The 19651-nt window shown below is 40.8% G+C and overlaps 1 protein-coding gene across 3 annotated transcripts in view; it reads left to right on the top strand.

Annotated features, from left to right (window-relative positions):
• MEGF10 (multiple EGF like domains 10) overlaps positions 1 to 19651 on the top strand; it is a 367277-nt gene that overhangs the window by 126417 nt on the left and 221209 nt on the right. The gene's annotated exons all lie outside the window — the stretch shown is intronic.

Below are 19651 nucleotides of genomic sequence, written 5' to 3'. Positions count from 1 at the left end.
GTGACACCAGATATTCTCCAGGTGTTATACAGAGTAAAAATTACAGGTTTACAGTGAAGTCAGATGTATATTTCCAAAGTGTCCCTTACAAGGGGATCCTAATCACAAATTGGCAGTATATTGTGAAAATATATTATGAAAAGTGCCCTATTGAGGGCAGCATGCTAAGGAGCCCATATTATGCTCTATCGACTCATCAAACAATGATATTAAGAATGGGTCCTAAGGTGTTCCCTGTCTGGGTTTTAATGTCCATAGTAGAAGGCGAGACTCTCTTGGCACCTGGCACAGCACTTTGGACCAAGTATTGTTTAGCAGTTCCAGAAGATAATCAGCTCCAACGGTCACTTGTGCTTCAAATTTATTTGAGACTTGGGTTATGTAGCTTCTTCAAACTCATGAACCCATGTCCAATATATTTCATTTAGTAAATGACAAATGGAATTGTTGGATGACATCGGTGGCTTTTTATGTGAAAAGCGCTAATAGAAAACTCACTAACTAGGAGAAATCAATTCATCAAAAGCCTTTATGGATTATAGGATGAGTCTTCCAGCACATGGCAAGGACCCAATGACTTGAAAGTAAATGACAACACTCAATGACTGGAAATAGTGTTATTGCTTGTCAGATTGAATGAATTGAATGTGTGGCCAACCAATGCCTGCTTGTTATTTTAGAATCAGGTTTTCCAGCTGACCAATATTGACTACTTCCCAAACAGTCACAACAATCCCATAGAATCCCGAGCTTCTGATCATAACATATATCAGATGAGAATTGCTAAGAGCTGAAGGAAAAGCAATTAGGTAAGAACTAGGGAGTCTGGGAAAATATTTTAATTATGCATCTAAATCCCAAAAACAATGTTTCCTCACTTGAACACACTTCTCATAACTGCCCAATTAAAATACATAAAAGAAAGGGACGAAGCTCAAATACAGAGAACTGAGATACTCTCAGTATCTAGAAACCCCTTAAAGATACTTCCATTCATTATCTGTTTGGGTTTAGACATCCCCTGAGGAAATGATGACATTGCTCAAGTTCATAGAAAAGCAACAGCCTGAGATGAGTCAGAAAGGTTAGATGTTCACGCCAGGGGAGACTTCAGTTCTGCACCTGACAGTCGGAGCTGCTCAGATGTGGCCCATAAGCTTGCTTTACTCTATTTGGGTAAAGAGGCCTTCCTTCTTGATTTGAAGACGCAGAATTTAACTTTTGATGCAGAAAAAGGGCACATGCCTAGAGGAGTGTTGGGGTAACATTGAAAAAGATCACAAGCAATTGACCTTACTTTGTTGAAGGTGGTACCAGATGATTTTCCAACAGTTTCGTCAGAGACTGATCCCCAGTCTCATCTCTCAAGTGGTGGTAATCTGAGTCCAGGAGCACAGACAATGACTCTCTAGAGTTCTGGAAAACAGAGAAAGGAATCAGTGCCATTTAGTCCCTAAAGCCAGGCTTAGTGTATTTTGTGAGTGCTAGCTGGGCAAGATTCTAGTTGAAGTTCGGTAATAACCCTGTCACTGGTAGGTATGATGACTTGGTAGTTGACATGACTAAAAGAGTTGCATTATTCAGTCTTAAACAAATCAGTGGAACTACCTTTACATTATGGATAATAAAATCATGAATCTGTTATCCCAAGAGGAAAGAGATTGGAACTATAAAAGTTTACCAGAAAGCTGTAGATAATTCACAATGACAGAGCTAAATGTGCTAGGGGAATTAAGGTTTTGGAGAAAAGGTTAAGCTTATATTTGGGGCCCCTTGTAAGAGAGAGAGTTAAGCTAATTGGTCTGGATCCCCCTGTGATAAGCCAGGGCAGCTAGGCAGTGGGGCTGAGCTCAGGTGGTTGGTGAACACTTGGAAGAGGGAGCAGTGATGATTTAGAGGTTTGACTGCAAGTAACAATGTCCTGAAAAATAATATCTTCAATGAGATAGTTTCTCTCTCTCTCTCACAAGAAAGAAACCTGGAGATAAGGCAATCCAGGACTACTGTGGCAATAACAGCGTCAGGAAATTGCACTTGTTTTGTTGTATTGTGTTTGTTGCTTCCATCCTCAAGGCCACCTCACAGTCCAGGATGGCTGCTTGCCTCTTGCCATTTTATCCCAAGTCCAAGCTGTTGGATGGAGGAAGGTGAGAGAAGAAATAAAGCCCCTCCCATACAGGAAGATTTCCTGAACCTAGCACACAGCACTCTTCATTCAGCATATTGGCAGAAACTAGTTATGTCCTAAGCTGACTGAAAGGAAAGCTAAAAAATAATCTTTTAGCTGGATAGCCATGTATCCTGTTTAAAAAACAAATTCAGAATTCTTTAATAAGGACGTAGTGGAGAGAAGATTTGGGAAGGCACCTAGCAGTGTCTGCCACACCTGGGTAACCCTCATGAGCTTGTTGATTAAAGTTCTCATTAATGTTGTGTTTCTGAGTTTATTGGATCAAAAGATCCCATCATCAGATGTCCAGGCATTGACCCTTCCTCATTGTAGTCTCACATTTACCTCCCCTCGGTGCCTGGAATCCCTGTGCTTGGGCTGTTGTTCTCTGTGTTCTTCTCAACTATTGTTTTCTGCTGGTCTGACTCCTAGTGTGTAGGTAGACTCTTAGTCCATAAAGCCTGGTATGTTAGAAATGGAATGTTATGATATCCCAACTCTGTGTACCCATTTTCTTAGGGCATTCAGCTTCTGGTTTTCTTTGAGGACCCTGCCCCAGGGACCTTACCTTGTGCCAGCAATTCATGTGTATTGTAGCAGAAAAAACACACATTTTTTCTGTCTTACTTACTTTGATGCCCCTGCAGCCAGTGGGCCGTGCTATGGATGATATCTGTCTCATTGATTTCTGCTTCATTCATGGACATAGTCCCTGCTGGTGTTCATCATCTCATGTAATTTTAGGACTTCAGAGGCTGCCTGCTAGGGCAGTGGGGTGATACATTGCCAATTGATACACTGACAATTGTTTTTGTGTGATACCTGGTGTTCCAGGTAAAATTTCCTACACGTTTTAGTCAACTGATTTTTTAAATTTTGGGTTTTTTTAATTAAAAAAATTTTTTAATTGAAGTATAGTTGACTTACAACTTTGTATTAATTAGTCTTTACTGATTTTAATAGAAATCAGTTTAACCACATAGCTCTTTTCATCCTGGTATGTTTGGAGACCAGCTGGGGACCAGGTCAGGAAGAACTAAAATACCACGTGAGAAGAGTGCAGAGTCAGGGCCAGAGGGAAGGGATCTGGAATGTTACATTCTCTTCAGAGGAGAGGAGAGGACTGACTGCCGAAGCACGGGTTGCACAGGTGCCTTGGAAGTGGCAGTGACCATTCTTCTGGCTAGCTGCCCGGCACAGATAGAGCTTCAGCTCCAGAAGAGCCAGGACTCCTGCTGGATCTGTCGTTAGACACCTCAGTCATCCACTTGCTCGCCACTGTGATTTCTTTAATGGCAGAGAAAGAGGTGGAGTTTTAGTTGTGCTCCTGGGAATTTCATAAAAACTTGAGTATGCCCAGAGGATGCTATCTGAATATTATCTATTAGTGTGGTAGTCCAAAAAGATGGAGAATAATGGAATTAGAGAATTATAGTACTCTTTATTTGGACTTCATCGAGAAATCTTGACCAGCTTACCCATGAGGATAAGGGAAAAGAAAATGAAGTAGGTTTGAATCTGATTAAATTAGTATAGTCAATGGGTGCTGATTAATGGAGGTGGGTGTCTAATGGGTGTCACTGGGCTCTGTCCTTGCCTAATGAAGATAGAGAAAGTATGCTAGTTCAGTTTTCAAGGAACATTAAGTTGGAGTATTAGCTAATATGCTAGAGAATAGGTTAGAGAGAATCAGGACCCCAAACATCTGAGCAACCTGAGATGATGAACTGAACCTAACAACCATGAAGGTTAGTGAGGAATAAATGTGATATCCTCTCTGGAGTTCAAATGACCAACCTCACACATACATGTTCAGGGAGACATGCTTAGGTCCACCATATTTAAGTGGGATTTTTTTTTCCCTTGAGGTATAGTTGATTTACAATATAATGTAAATTTCAGGTGTATAGCATACTGATTCACAATTTTCAAGGATTATACTCCATTTATAGTTATTATAAAATATTGGGAATATGCCCCGCGCTGTACAATATATCCCTGTAGAGCAGGATTTTAACTGTCATTCATTCCTCCATTCAAATGTTTTTCAAAGTCTTTCTGTGCACCCCTTCTTTGTTTGGTGCTGGGGATTTCGTGATAAACAAGATAGACATAATTCATTTCCTAATGGAAACAATTGAATAAGAAATGAAGTACATAAAAACAGTATCCTAGAGAATACATAACATTCAGGGAAGTTTACCATGAGAAAGTGACGTTAAAGCTGAAATGTGCCGGATGAGCAGGAGTTGGCTTACCAAGCTGTGGGGAGAGGAGAGAATGCTGCAGCAAGAGGAAACAGCATGTACAAAGGCCTGGAGGCAAAATGACATAAAACACTGACGGAATGGGAGGAGGTTCGTTTAGACTGTGACATGAAGGGTGGGAGAAATAATGAGAGATGAAACTGGAGAGGGAGAACTGGGGTAGGTCTGGAAGGGTTTTGCAAGTCACTTTAAAGAGCTTGGATATTATTTTTGTTGGATGACAATTCATAAAATATTCTTAAGCAAGGAAGTGACTTAATCAGAGTTTCATATTGGAAGGTCCCCACCAGCTTCAGTGTTGAGGAGGGAAGAGGCGGAAGGGAGCACAACTAGGTGCCTGGTGACCTGTTAGGAAGCTGTTGCAGTCACTGAGGTGAGAGATGGTGGCCAGCACTAGTGACAGTGCAGATGGAAAGAAGTGGGTAGAGCTGAAAAATATACAGAAGTGGAATCAAGGATTTGGTGATGGTTTGGATGTGGGGGACAATAGGGAATTCGAGAGTGGCTCTCAGGCTTCTGTCTTGGGACAAGTGAGTTGATAGTGAAACCATGTTCTGATTTTGGGGAACAGCAGGAAAGGAACATATTGGGGAGAAAAGGTCATGTGTTCAGTCTGGGACAGGTTGAGTTTGAAGCGATCCGGTGTTGTCCCAGTGGTGATGTCCAGTAGGCAGTTGGATAAAAATCTAGAGCCCAAGAGAGAGATTGGGACTAAAGATACAGATTTGGCAATAATCTCAATGAATCAACAAAAATAGTAAATTCAGTCTTTGTCCCTATTCATCAAAGTGGGGCTTAGAATAAGGGAATGATAATTCTGCCTCTGGAGCACAAGATGGCACAGGGGCTGAGAGCTCTGGCTCTGCTCTGCACAGGCCGTGTGGGCCTGAGGGAAGTGACTTAGGTCTTTGAGTTTCAGTTTCTTCACTACAAATTGGAGTTTATAATACCAATTACTACAGAGAAGGACAAATACCATATGAAATCACTTACATGTGGAATCTAAAAAAATGATACAGTACAAGTGAACTTATTTACAGAACAGAAATAGACTCACAGACATAGAAAATAAACTTATGGTTACCAAAGGGGAAAGGGGGGGGAGGAATAAATTAGGAGTTTGGGATTAAAATATACAAACTACTATATATAAAATAAACAACAAGGACTACTGCAAAACACAGGGCACTATATGCAATATCTTATAATAACCTATAATGGAAAAGAATCTTTATATATATATATATATAAAATATATATAACTGAATCACTTTGCTGTGTATCTGAAATTAACACAACATTGTACATCAACTATATTTCAATACAAATTTAAGAAAATAAAATAAAAATAAGAAAAAAAAATCCAGCTACTGCACAGTAATTTTGTAAGAATGGAATAAAATAATGAATATAAAATGCATTATAGTGCCTGGCTTGTGGTTAATGCTCAAGAAATATTAAGTATTCTCATTATCGTTGTTGCTGCTCTTGTGTTTTGCTCATTGTTTGGGAGAACTCACTCAAAGAGGGAAAGGCAGACTGTGCCTTGTTCAGATGAGACACTGAAATGTGAAAGTTTGTCACAGGAGGAATGGTTAAACAGCCTGAGGCCGGTCAGCTTGATTTACAGGAGTTTTGAGATAGCACTTTTCAAATACACAAATGGCTTCCGGAAGAAAAAGGAGATACAATTGCACAGTGGGACCCGAGAGGATGGAAATAGGATGAACTGACAGGAATTTCAAGGAGACTGACCTCAGCTCAATATAGCCAAAGTTCTCTAAAGATAGAATAGTTAGTTTTTTTGGAAGGAGGGACTTGCTCATCTCTAAATTAGAGATCCCATGGTTAAAGTTGGAAGAGTCATACCTGTTATCGGAGGTGGGTCGGAGGTGGTTTTGCTAACTGTAGAGTGAGTGCCTAGTTTGAATAGGGTGCTTGTCTAGGGCTTGGGATCCTCAGCAAGCTCATTAAAATTTATTACAATATTCATTCTCTAACCATAAAAGAGATTGTTTTCTTTTCTCCACTGAGTAGGGCAGGGACTGAGATAGTCCAGATAGAAACACCTCCCTCACATGGGCCTGCCTTCTACAACCACCCAGTCTCCATGTCCCCAAAGCACACAGATAGAGGGCATAGAACCACCTGGAGTGCTGCTGTGAGGTTTGGTTTTTCCAACATCCCCTCTTACCCGCTGAACGCATCATTATCCCTCCCCAGCTGAGCAGTCTTCTCTCTCTCAGTCCTCCCTCCAGGGTACAGCTTCAGGGAAGGCATAGCGATAAGTAATAGATAAGAGGAGGTCAAGACTTTAAATCTCACTATGCTGGGTTTATTTTCTGATAGTAAAATGGAAGGAAAATAGAGTGAAACCTCCGTGATTGATGGGCTCCCTCCTCTACAGAGGCTTTCCAGTTGCATCTTTGTGCTATTCTTGACATTTATGATATAAGGTATTAATATCTGGAAAGAAGAGCTGCTGGTGCTAATTATTCAGACCTGCTCTGACAGTGCACTGGTGAGCAACAATCGTATGTCAGATCCCGTCTACGCATTAAGTCTTTAACTTAAAATAGGTGGGAATTACGAGGCACTGTGGGCTTTTACTGTATACATTTCACCGAAAGTCTCTAGGATATATTAGTAAATCAGCTGTGATAGAGCTGCTGAAAAGCAAGCCAATAACCGTCGGATACATGGAATCCTCAGGAAAGTCTTTGACTTAAGAAATGTGTGAGCAACACTAAAATGTTACAAGGGAGGAACATTGGAAATGATGGGACTCATTTTTTTTAATTCGGAAAGGAAAATGTTTGCCTCCTCTTCTAATTCTTCAGGTTGTCAGATGTGCCTTGTTTCTAGTAGCTATTTGTAAAGTTAATCATTTTAAGAGTATCAAACAGATTGGGTTTTTACACGTGATAAATTTTTGATGTTGAACCTTTGAAAAATGCAGTGATGTGATTTTTTTTTTCTCTCAAGAGTTTCTCTCCAGAAGCCAGTGTTAATTTGCTGATGCCAACACATGACTAATGGGTTTTTATCTCAAAAGATTAATACACATTAAATCAACAGAGGATTAAGGACTCAGGACCGTACAGACTTTTGTCATCAGAGAATCCATGCTTTGTGATTCTGCCAGATAGGTCAGCAGTCCTCTCCTCATGAGGGACAGTGACTGGTTAGTTAGTTGGTCAGTCAGCCTGGTTGACCCTGTTATTGCCTATCCAACAGTCAGTTGTGTCTTCTTCCTTGTTAAAGAACACTGGTTTTGTTCAAGGAGCAATGTGCTCAGCCCCCAATGATAAGATATGATTTGCCTAAGCCAGTTATGGTGAATTACACCTTTGCCTATGAGTGGTTTAGGGACAAAAAGGTGATGTAATTCTGGCCAATGAAATGTAAGAGAAGTAGGGGTTGAATGGGTTGGAGGGAGAAAGGACAGTGGTTTCTGGAAAAGAAATAAAAGGAGATCAGCATGTGATAGGTAGTCCTTTGTGTCTCTGCTAATTTCCTTCCTGATTTGGGATATGGTAGTGAGAAAACTGGTGCGCGGAGCTCAGCGGCCATGTTGGGATCATGAGGGGAGACCACAGCCAGTGCTCTGAGTGGCTGAACAAAAAGATGGAAAGAGCCCAGTTTTTCCCTGGCCAAACCACTCTGCCTACCCCTGAATCTCTCTTTTTTTTCCTAAATAAATTTATTTGTTTTATTTATTTATTATTGGCTGTGTTGGGTCTTTGTTGCTGCACGCGGGCTTTCTCTAGTTGCAGCAAGTGGTGGCAGAGCATGGGCTCTAGGCGCGCAGGCTTCAGTAGTTGTGATGCTTGGGCTCAGTAGTTGTGACACGTGGGCTCTAGAGTACAGCCTTAGTAACTGTGGCACACGGGCTTAGTTGCTCCACAGCACGTGGGATCTTCCTGGACCAGGGCTTGAACCCATGTCCCCTGCATTGGCAGGCGGATTCTTAACCACTGAGCCACCAGGGAAGCCCTGAATCTCTTTTAATACAAATAAATGGTATGATTTTAGCCACTGTTAGTCAAGTTTTCTGTATACCGCTGCTGAAAGTATTCCATACAATTATAGTCAGTTAAGTTTGCAGGCCTGGGAATTGTTCTTGTGCTATTTTTTTTGATTCATAAGAGTCACACTTGCATGTAGTAAAACAAAATGTCAAACAATATGTAAAGCCATTAAATAATAAATGAATGTCTATTATCCCAGCTCCCAGTATCCTCCACAGAGGAAATCACTTTTAATTGCTTCTGTTTTAGTCCTTGATGGTTATGACTATAATTTAATTTGCCTATTCTTCTATTCCAAACATATTATTTAAATAGTATCTATTGCCTCCCCACTCTGAAAGATGAGGAATTTATCGTCAACTTTTACTCCCTCCCCATATTTATTACATTTCCTTTATCAGTTATATTTATAATATATCAATAAACATCACTTTTCATATTTTTACTATATAAATATTAAGTGCAGCATCAAGTGAAGTGGTTTAACACCTAGAAAAAGGAATGCAATCCTATGTCACTGAACTATTCAAGGGAGCATGTTCTAGACATTGGTTCTCTTTCTTCACACTTAGATTCTTCAAAATCATGCTACACTTTTGTTGTTCATATTCAAACACTGGTTTTTTTGAACAACTATTTTTTTTCATCCTAAGTTGCTAATTGCCTTACTTTTTTTGTGGACAGTGAAAACACAAATGTTTTCATTATATTACTAAGATATCAACTTCATCATACTATTTGTTAAATAGAAAGTACTTTCTTAGCAGATATTAGTCTCATCAATGTCTGACTTCCTATTCTAATTTGGTCAGTAATATACTCCTGCAGAACTATGAAAAGGCATGTTTTAATTGTCTTCTAGAGGTGTTGCAGACGAGAAGTTTGATGCAGTTTTATTTCAATTTTCCTGTAAATAACTTTTTCTTGATTTTTGTTTAGCTCCTTTTTTCTTTTTCTTTGGTGTTCAATTCCATAGGGATGGATTTGGAAATAAGCATCTACATATTTACTCTGCTTAATACTCAATCTTGTCTTATGCTTTTTGTTGGTTTTTTTTTTTTTTTTTAGTTCTGAGAATTTTTTTCTACTATTTCTTTTTTGAGAATTAACATATAATTTACATGCTATAAAATTCACCCTTTTGAAGCATACCATTAAATGGTTTTTTGTATATTCACAAAGTTGTGCAACCATAACCACTGTCTAGTTTCAGAACATCATCCCCAAAAGAAACCCCATAATCATTATCAGTCACTCCCCATTCCTCTCTTCCCCTAGCCCCTAGCAACCACTAATCTACTTTCTGTCTCTATGGTTTCATCTATTCTGGGCATTTCATATAAAAGGAATCACATGGCTTTTTGTGTCTCGTTTCTTTCACTTAGCATAATGCTTTTAAGATTTATCCATGTATTAGCATATATCAATACTTCAGTCCTTTTTATGGCTGGATAATATTTCATTGTATGTATAAATCACATTTTGTTTATTCATCAACCACTGTTTTTTTAATTATTTTCTCCTGTGCATTTTTTCAGTTCTCTCTTTCTGGCAGTTTGGTTCGCAGGGTGTAGTTCTTATATCAATCCCCTATGATTTCAAATTTTCATATCTTTGATCTCTTTCTTTTTTGATCAACATTTTAGTAGACTTCCTTGATTTTATTTTTCAGCCCTTCTATTACATGTGAAAAGTTTTAGCAACGATATTTTAAATTTCCAGTAACCCTTTCTTGTTTTCTGGTGGTTCCTTTTTTATAAGAAGCCTCTTTTATTTTTGTTTCCATGACCTTGAGTTCACATTTATTGAGCACCTATCTAGGTGTCCCCAGCTGATGTAAGACACCCCCAAACAGTCCTATCCAGGGGGATAAGGGACATTTCCCTAGGTAGTTGTATCCACTGGGTTGTGAATTGAATAAAATAAGGGATCTCAGTATGTCTGGTGCTCAGTGTGTACTCAGTGTACGTAGGACTTTATCTCTCTTTTGCTTCTACATCAGTCAGGCCCTCTTCCTGCCTTTGCTAAGATGGAGCCAGCTTTTCCATGGCCATTCCTCTGTGCTGTCACATAAGGGGACAAACTCTCCAGGATCGCTACAGACCAGGTCAGATGTCAACAACTTTAGGCTTCTTTCCTTTTGTGGTTTGTGCTTCTTTGTTAAGTTCAGATTTATTGGGGCATAATTTATATACAGTAAAATTCACCCTTTAGAGATGTTCAGTTTGCTGAGTTTTGATAAGTGCATACACTTATGTTACTACCACCATAATCAGGATAGAGAATAGTTTCATCAAAGCAAAAAGCTCCCTTGGGGCCCTTCTCAAATCTTTCATCTTGGCTGTGGATTTCTTTGAGTATTAGTGGTCAGTCCTACAGATTACTGTTACAAGTTTCCCTGCTGTGGCGTGGGTCTCATTCTCCTAAAACGATCTCTACTGCCCATCAGGGCCTATCTATGAACTCTGTGGGTGGGACATGCTGACAGGATGATTTTCCTTTAGGGTATATGGGTGTGGAGTGCAGTTCTGCTGCTCAGAATCCACAGTCTCTAATTGCTTTGGTGCAAGGGGATGGGAGTGAGGTGGGAGAGGCTACCTGGACCAGATATTTCATAAGAGTACTTTAATTAATTACACTGATGACTGCCTTGCATGCTATTTCTACTCTTGTTTCTCGTCATCCGTATATTTATGTTCTCCTAGGACTCTGCCATAAAGGATGGCTTTTACCTCTGCTGCAGTCTTCTTCCAAATGTGTTCTGTGTTTTAACTTCCTTCACTCTGGTTTATCCAGTAATATGATCCCATCCTCCTTCTTATTACCAAGAAATTTATCAAAATAAATTTCTCACTGATATTCTTCCTCCTGATCATGATCGTATCATGACTATTCCTGCTGTATTTCTTTACCATAAATGTCCTGTGATTTTGTGAAGGAGTAGAAGTAAGTATATGTGCTGGGTGTGCCATCTTGAAGCATAAGTCTTCAAGGGACATTCATAAGAATATGGTATATCCAAGAGGTCAGCAAGTAGTCAATTACTTGAACGTATTCTCAGATGAAACATTTCTTCAGGGAAAAGAAGAAATGTGATCTCTACCTGGGAACAAGCTTTGTGACTCACATCACCTTTAGCATATACTTTGGCTCTCTGCAGTCAGGTTATTTATTTATTTTAAAATAAAATACAATAAATCCCTAATTAAAAGAAAAATGAACAAACTGTCATAGGTAGCTTCAGGAAGTGTCCCAAAGATACCTAAGTATTGACATCTTACACAACCATAATTTAGTTTTAGCTGTTTTGTAAATATGGTCTTATTGTAGTTACTTCATCAACCAAATAACGCGTGGGATGTAGATGGAAGCTACAATTTAATGTTTACTAATGTGGAACCTGAAACAAGGTTGCTTGATCTAGGTCACAGAGAAATTCAAACAGCAGTCAAAACACTGTATCAAAATCTACTAGAGTGGATATAAAAATATAGAATATGCAGTGCCTTACCTTCCTTACCACTAATTTTTTGAAAAAAAATGCTTTACAAAAGGAGAATCAATTTAAAAGCAAAAGTAAAACACGGATGTCTCATTCCAACCTATAGATTACCACTAAGATGGCTTTCATTTTTGATCTTTTTGTTCTCTTCCTTAAAGTTATAGGGCAGGGGAGGTGGGGAAGCCCTATGGAAATATTCTGTCTTTGAGTTGCCAATAAAAAAGCTTCCTGCAGGCAAAAATCTCTAGTGGATGGGCTGCAGTATCCTCACTATGAGCTCTTGTAGTTATACTATTCTGGCAATAAGAACTCTCTCTTCTAGGAGGAGGGAGGGGAAGGGAATGAGGCCGTCCCAAGCTTTCAGACGTCTCCTGAGAGGTTGGTGCCCAGCAGGTCCTGTGTGGGGAAGCCGTCTCATTTAATCACATTTTCTTTCTTCTGGGCCTTGGCTGTGGTCCCTTCTCTTGCTCCTCCTGTGGAGTACTTGGGCATGCTGAAGGACCCAGGTGTAGGGGTCTAATGTATTTGAAATGGTGAGAAGCCTGACCTTCACCTTGCTAACCCCTGTCAGGTGTTCTCTCCCACATTATAAGTTTGCTCCTGATATGTGATTTTATGCAGGTCAATGATGTTTTGGGTAAAGTGGTCACCCTAGCAGTGGATTCTAGCTGAGCTCTGTTATGAATGTCTGTCTGGAACAAGCAGCTTAACCTTCATATGAGGTGTTTCCTCGCCTATAAAGAGAGGATTGTAATACATGCCCTGCTTACATGAAGTAACAGATACACCAGGGTCTTTGTGCCTGAGTTTTGGAAAGCAGGAAGCTCTCTGTGAATGTAAGATGATGCTGTTGTGGCCTCCCTTACCCTTGCTATAGTTCTGTGCCTGGCCTTGCCCACAAAGCCCAGCTGCTCCTGTTTCTTCTGTGACCTGTGGTGGCACCTGGGGCACTCATGCGTTCATGCATTCAGCTGCCTCACTGTCTGCCAGCAGTCACTTGGTTACACACCTGTTACGCCCTCCCTGCCTGTGGGGCTGGGCGGCCCTGCAGCAGCCAGTCTCTCTGGAATTAGGTTCTGCCACATGGTCTGCCCACTGTCACACACCAAGACCTCATAAGAGTAGTCACCTCTCCCAGTCAGGGTCACAGGCCCTCGGGGCCAGCACTGAGCTGGAAAGGAAGAAAGAGTTGCAGCCCTCTCAGCATATTCAGGGAGGTGCTTAGTGAGTCTGCGTGACAGCGTACAAGGGTGAGGGCTGAGATGAGCTCACATTTGAAGAATCTGAAGAATTGGGTGTAGGAGAGGATGTAGAAAGAGGCTGAGGAAAGGTGAAGGGTGTGTTAGATGCATTTGAAAGCAGCTAATGCTGTGTGAGCGAGGAGGAAGCAAGACCCAGATACGCGATCTGTGAACTTCGTGTTGCTTGTTTCTTTTCAAGTCACTTCCCCCTCTGTTCCTGCGGTATGTGAGCATGTTTCCCCCCATTGTGTCTCTTTCCCCTGCCCTTAGCTGGAAGGGGGATGGAGAATATGTGCTAGGCTGCGGGAGGGGAGAGAGAGAGTTGCACTGCCCTCTAGCGGCCATAGCAGAAACTACAGACATAACTTGGGTTACTGTCTGGTCGGTAAGAAACCTTTGAAAAACGTCTTTTTGCCTGACACTTGGGGAATTCGATTTTATAGGTTTCTTCCCGAAAGGAAAAGTGGGTGAATGGGATAATGAAAATTAGAGGCATAAATTTAAAAATGAAGGTGATCATTTATCAGTGAATTTTTATGGTGGTTAAAATTTTAGTTTTTGGTAACTGAAAACATGGTGTGGGCAGCAGATAAGACCATCATATACCTTCCTGCAGCGTGCCCATCTCATTCCCCAAGCGTTAAGTAATATGGTCAGCAGCAGCAAAAAGACATATTGCTGGGGTTTCAGGGTATGGAAGCAGCCTGAAGCCTTCCATCACATTTTCTTCTCAGACCCACCCAGTTCTTGGAGTCCTGTTCCTCAGGAGCAGGTTGGAGCTAGAAGGCAGGGAGAGATGAATAAGCCAAAGTTAAGCTGGAATGTTGAAATCCTAGTATTGATAACTTGGAGTCCACAGGCTTGGAGCTGGCTGCAATGCCCTCCCTCTTCAATGCTCAACTTCCAGATGAGAAGGCAGAGACGTCAAGACTGAGTGACTGTCACAGGGAGAGACACAGGGGAAGTTCTGTTCTGGGCACCGCCAATCTTGGAATTAGTTTATAATCAGAAAAAAGAGAAATCAGTGAGTCAAGACATTTACAAAGTGAAGTGGATGAAAGGAGAGAAGGAACAAGTGTTGAGTTTGTCAGGAAAGGAGAATGTATAATTAACTGAGCACTATTATATTCTAGGGGTCTTACGTAGTCAAATTCGTTATCCCTCCTAGCAGTCCAGTGAGCAAGGCAGTTTTATGATGCCATTTTGCAGATGAGGAGAAGAGGCACAGAGTGTCTCTTTGCCAAAGTCACATGGCTTTATGGAGCTTTGTGGGAACTTTATGGAGCTCCTAGCCTCTCTTGTTCCAAGGCTTGTGTTATTCTCTTAATGGAAAGCAAGAAAAACATATCATGTCCTAATTATCCAATAGTGCTGTGCCACTTTAGTGCTGAAGAAGTGTCTGAGGCCATCTACTCTACCTCTTTCAACATATTCACATCATAGTTGAAGAGACCAAATTGCCCAGGGTCAGGCAAGATAGGCTTGGAGTGTTTTCCCATCTCAGTAAATGACATCATCATCTACTAAAGTCTTCAAGCCAAAAATCCAGACTCCATCTTAGTGACTCTCCCTCGCCTTACACATGGGATCCATCTTTAAGTCCTGCAAGTTCCAACTCGAAAGCATTGAATCCTTCCCCTTCTCTTGCCTGAATTTAGGCAGCAGTCTCCTAATTGGTATTCATAACTCCACCCTCCACCCATTAGACATAATGATCTTTAAAACATGGTATCTGTCACTTCTCTGCTGAAAGCACATCGAATACTTCCTATACTCTTAGATTAAAATCTAAACTCCTCATGTGGCTACTAGGCCCTCCATGAGCTAATCCTTTTCTACTGAACTCACATAGGGTCCCTCTCCATCCTGCTGGCTGTCTCTTGCCACACTGGTCTTCTGTGCCTTAGACATGTTGAACTCTTTCTCATCTTAGGATGAGATGCCTGAAACACTCTTCCTTAGAATCTGTAGTATCTTCTCATACATCAATTCTCTGCTTAAATATTAGAAAAGCCTTCTCTGACAGCCATATTCCTATTACCCCCTACAGGTACTATCTATCACATTACTCCATTTCTTTCTTTTTTGGCATTTATCATTATCTATAATCTTGTTTACTGTTTTTCTCTGTTGGAATGTCAGCTTCTTGAAGGCAGGGACTTTACTGTCTTGTTCATCATTGTTTGCTAAGGCTTAGTCCAATACCTGACTTATAGAAAAAGCTTTAAAATATTTATTGATTGAAAAAAATGACCAAATCACCTTGGGCTTCTTGATTCCAGGCCAGTGTTCTTTCCTTCACTAGCTGACGAAGATAGAAGATTTGTGACATACTTGGGAGATTGAAAACAGCAAGTTTGCCCCCAACAGCTAGTAGAGTCAGGAGAATGGAGAACTGGGAAGGAGACAGAGAGCTTGAGCACAGGATGAGGACCGTGGGAAGGGAGATCAGGGACTGAGTCTCCAATGCACTGTGCCAAGATCCCCAGGGAACATTTCTTGACCTACCCACAAACATTTGTGATGGAGTCTTATTACACATAATAGCAAATTCCAAAGCAGCAGTGACAGCAGAAAAGAATGAAAGGCTATGGAAACAAGTCCTGAGAAGAGAAAGTAGCTTTTGGACAAGACTTCCTTCATCTCAGCATTTTTCATGGATTTTAAATAAGGAGTAATATTTTTATTTGCACAGTCATCTTGAAAAATAAAAATTATCTAGTTTCAAAATGGAAATGATTAAGGCACACTTTTAAGTTTTTCTTGATGTTTTATATTTCTAATAAGTGCAGTGGTTACTCCACCCCTCCCCCGCCCCCCCCCCCCACTGCCCACGTATTGGAGGCATATTCTGAAGTATCAGGAATCATCTTACCCATTTTGCTAAAATTTCCTCTAAGTAGCTGAATACAGCTTTAAAATCCTAAGAATTAATATCAACAGTTACTCATTGGCAATTTATTATGTTCACTGCTGTGAGCCTTGACCATGCATGATACTCAGACTTGGAGAATCTCGGGGACAGACTCCATGTTCTGTTTTTAGTAGTGTTTCAGGGCCGGGACATAGCAGGCCCTCGCAAAGTATTTGCTGGTAAGTGAATACATATATGGTCCTATGCTGGGTACCGGGGAAACAGTCACTGTCCTCAGAGTGCACAGTAGATGTTCAATACCTTTTTTTTAAAGGTGTGTGTAGTGAGGGAGCAGATAGGAGAGTTTAGCACAAGGTAGTGTGGGTAAATACCCCAAGAAGAGAAGTAATCAGTAATTTGGAGATGAAAAGGAGGAAATTATGACTTACAATTTCAGGATCAAGGAGAGTTTTGTGAAAGGAAAGTGTTTGAGGGTTGAAAAAATGGACACTCATTTACTGTGAGTGAATGCATTTTGCAGAAATGCTGAGCAAAACTGAGGCAGAAAAGCCTCGTGAGCATAGGATTCACGCAGGAGAAGAAAAGCCAGTGTCTGGGGCACCAGGCCGAGGAGACTGTGCTGCTGAGGCTGAGGCTCCAGTAGAAGGAATTGGTACTGGCAGAGGGGATGACTCCTGAATCACAAATGGAGTGTGCAAGATACTCCTCTGAGGCTTTATCCCGCCTCGCTGAAGTACATTCAGTCTGTCTACTGGGGATTCTCTTTCCCTCCCTCAGCATCTCAGAAACTTCTGTGGTTCCTTGAAACACAGAGGAACTGCCCCTAACTTTTGGCTGATCATGGGAGTCTCCTTGTCAAAGCTGTCAAAGACCCTTAAATGGCAGTTGTTCTCTTTCTGTGCTCTTTTGGGGCTGCAGGAATCTTTCTTTACATGGGAACCCCATTGTCCAGGGTACAGCCTCCTTCATTCCACCACACAGCCAAGCCCCTCAGAGGCTCTCTCCTCTCCCCCAGGTACTGCCGGGAGTACGATGGGCGTCCCTGCTGTTTGCAGACACCACCGTGCCCTTCTGATATGGGGCTATGTCTGTTCTCTTCTGCGCTGCACCTGCTTTTGCCTCTGTCTCCCATGGAACTCAGGCTCCTCAAGACCAGTCAGCCACCAGGAGTATTAGGGAGTTTGCCTTCAAGCTTCTACCACAAAGCTCCCCCGAAGTAAGATGGCAGTTAACCTTTCTACTTGCTTAGAATAGGGGAGGAAAACACTGGTCATACAAATCACAGATTAATAGTTCAATAAAGTATCCTACGTATTCTTAATTGAGTGGAAAATGAGAAGCCACTGAATGTTAGTAAGTAAGAGTATTCCTATTTATGTTCATTTTTTTTTCTTCCACTATGCTAAGGATGGGGGGGAAATGCAAACCCAAAATAAAAACATGGTGGAGGATGTTAGAATTTGGAGATTTGGTAGACACGGCCTTAGAGGGAATCTGTTTAACATGGCCAGCTCATCTCCTGGCTGCCCACCCCCATTTTTCCCCCTACTTTGTCTAATCACGTGATAGGGTTGACAGGCTTCCTGTTATATCTAGGTGAGAATCAACTCTTCATTTTTTCCTGGACATTACATTAACTTTACAGGCTATTTAAGGAGAGATTTTTACCTAAGACCATTTTCAAACAGGGCTTCTGGATGGGTAGAAATTGCACTATACCTCAGGAAACAGAAAACAGTGACAAAAAATGAGAGGTTTTATTATTCTTGCTTTACATTTGGAAGTAGGAAGTCTAGAGCGGATACTGGGGCTCCGTGAAGTCCACGGGACCATCCTATATTTCCATCCAGTAATCCTTACCATGTTCTTGGGGCCTCAAGGTCACAACACGGTTGTTCCGCCTCAGATGATGTTTCCCTGCAGGATGAAGGGTAAGGACGAAGCATCCAGGCAGCCGAGTCTATTTGCCTTTTAAAAGCCTTCCCAGAAGTTCCATCTGGTGACTTTTACTTATATTTCACCCACCTGAACTGTGTCACGTGGCCATTCATAGGTGAAAGGAGGCTGGGAAATGCAGTTCTCATCAGGTATACTGACAGCCTGAGAAAAATTAAGGATCTGTTAGGAAAGAAGGGGAAATGGATACTGGGTGGGTAGCCAGCAGTGAAGGCCACATTACATACCATTTTGCCTTCTTATTCAAGTTAATGTGCCTTCTGGAAGAGCAAACCAAATTTTAGCAAACAAAAGTAAATCTTCTGCAAACACCCACCCAAAGGCAGAGTGATTTTCGTATTGGTATTTCATATTATGCATATTACAGTTTCCCTCCATCAGCACAGATCATCCTGACTTGATAATATTTGTGGATGCATACATGTGGTTATTTATACACTGTCTCTAATGGCTATTTCTTTATTGAGCATTATTAGTGCTTTTCTGTGCTCTCACTTTTTACTTTTCTATATGTGGACCTGCTCAACTGTATAAATACTTCAACAACCACTTATTTCTAGCTCCCAAATCTTTTTGTCTGAGCCAGTCCTTGCTAATGACTGTGCAGTCCAATATACCTAACTGCATTCAGGATAAAGACTTAGTCTCCCAGTTGCCTTAATTTCAACACACCCAAGTGAACTTATTGTCTTTCCTTCACAAACTTCCACCTCTTCTGTGTTTTCCCACCTTGATGAATGTCCATGCCCAGGCCAGGAACCTGGGAGTCATTTCAGAATTCTCCCTCCCGTTTCTTCCTCCTCACAACCATTTGATGTTAGAGTCTTGTCCAGATAGTGTACCGAAAACTCTCATATTTGCCCTCTTCTCTCTAACCCATTGCCACCTCTTGAGTTTGCCTAGCTTGGACTAGCTCCTTTTAGCTATATTTTTGCCACAATAAATATCTGTTAGATTTCTTCCTCAGCTTTGCAGGTATCCAGAATCTGTAGCTCTCTGTGTTATTTTTCAAATTTCTTTATTTTATCTAGATGACATTGAAAAAATACAAGCAATTGTGGATTACCTGAATGGCTGCCTTAAAACTGAGAACTGACAATTGATTTCAGTGCCTGCATGTGTGTTTGTGTTTTTATTGTACAAATGGGCATTACTATAATTATCAACAGCTGACACAGAAAAGAAGGCAGAGAGACTTTGTAGCCCAAAACGAGGCAATCAGGACACATGAAGTTCAATGAAGTCACTATCTTTTGTTATAGTAACATAGGTTTTACCCTAGTTCAAGTAAGGAAAACCATCATGTGGCCCAAGTGGTTTAAGTTGCTAAATTCAAAAGAACCTGTATTCAGTAGCCAGTCCCATGTTAAGAGTGGAAATTTGTTTCCATACAAATGATGTCATCTGTCACATTGAATTAATACCATTCATTGAATGTCATTTTTGTTTAAATTTAATATGCAAATTTGTATAATTATGTAAGAACCATAAGCATAAGATGCTTACAGCTAGTTTTAGGTTTGCACAAATATAAATATCAATACACTAAAGATATCTAAGTGGCGCTTCAGGTCTTTGAGAACTTTTTCTTTTCAAGAGGGTACATACA

This window comes from Orcinus orca, chromosome 3 (assembly GCF_937001465.1).
Source record: "Orcinus orca chromosome 3, mOrcOrc1.1, whole genome shotgun sequence".
Taxonomy (NCBI): Eukaryota; Metazoa; Chordata; class Mammalia; order Artiodactyla; family Delphinidae; genus Orcinus; species Orcinus orca.
The sequence above is the reverse complement of the archived record's forward strand: the minus strand, read 5'-3'. Positions and strand labels throughout refer to the sequence as shown.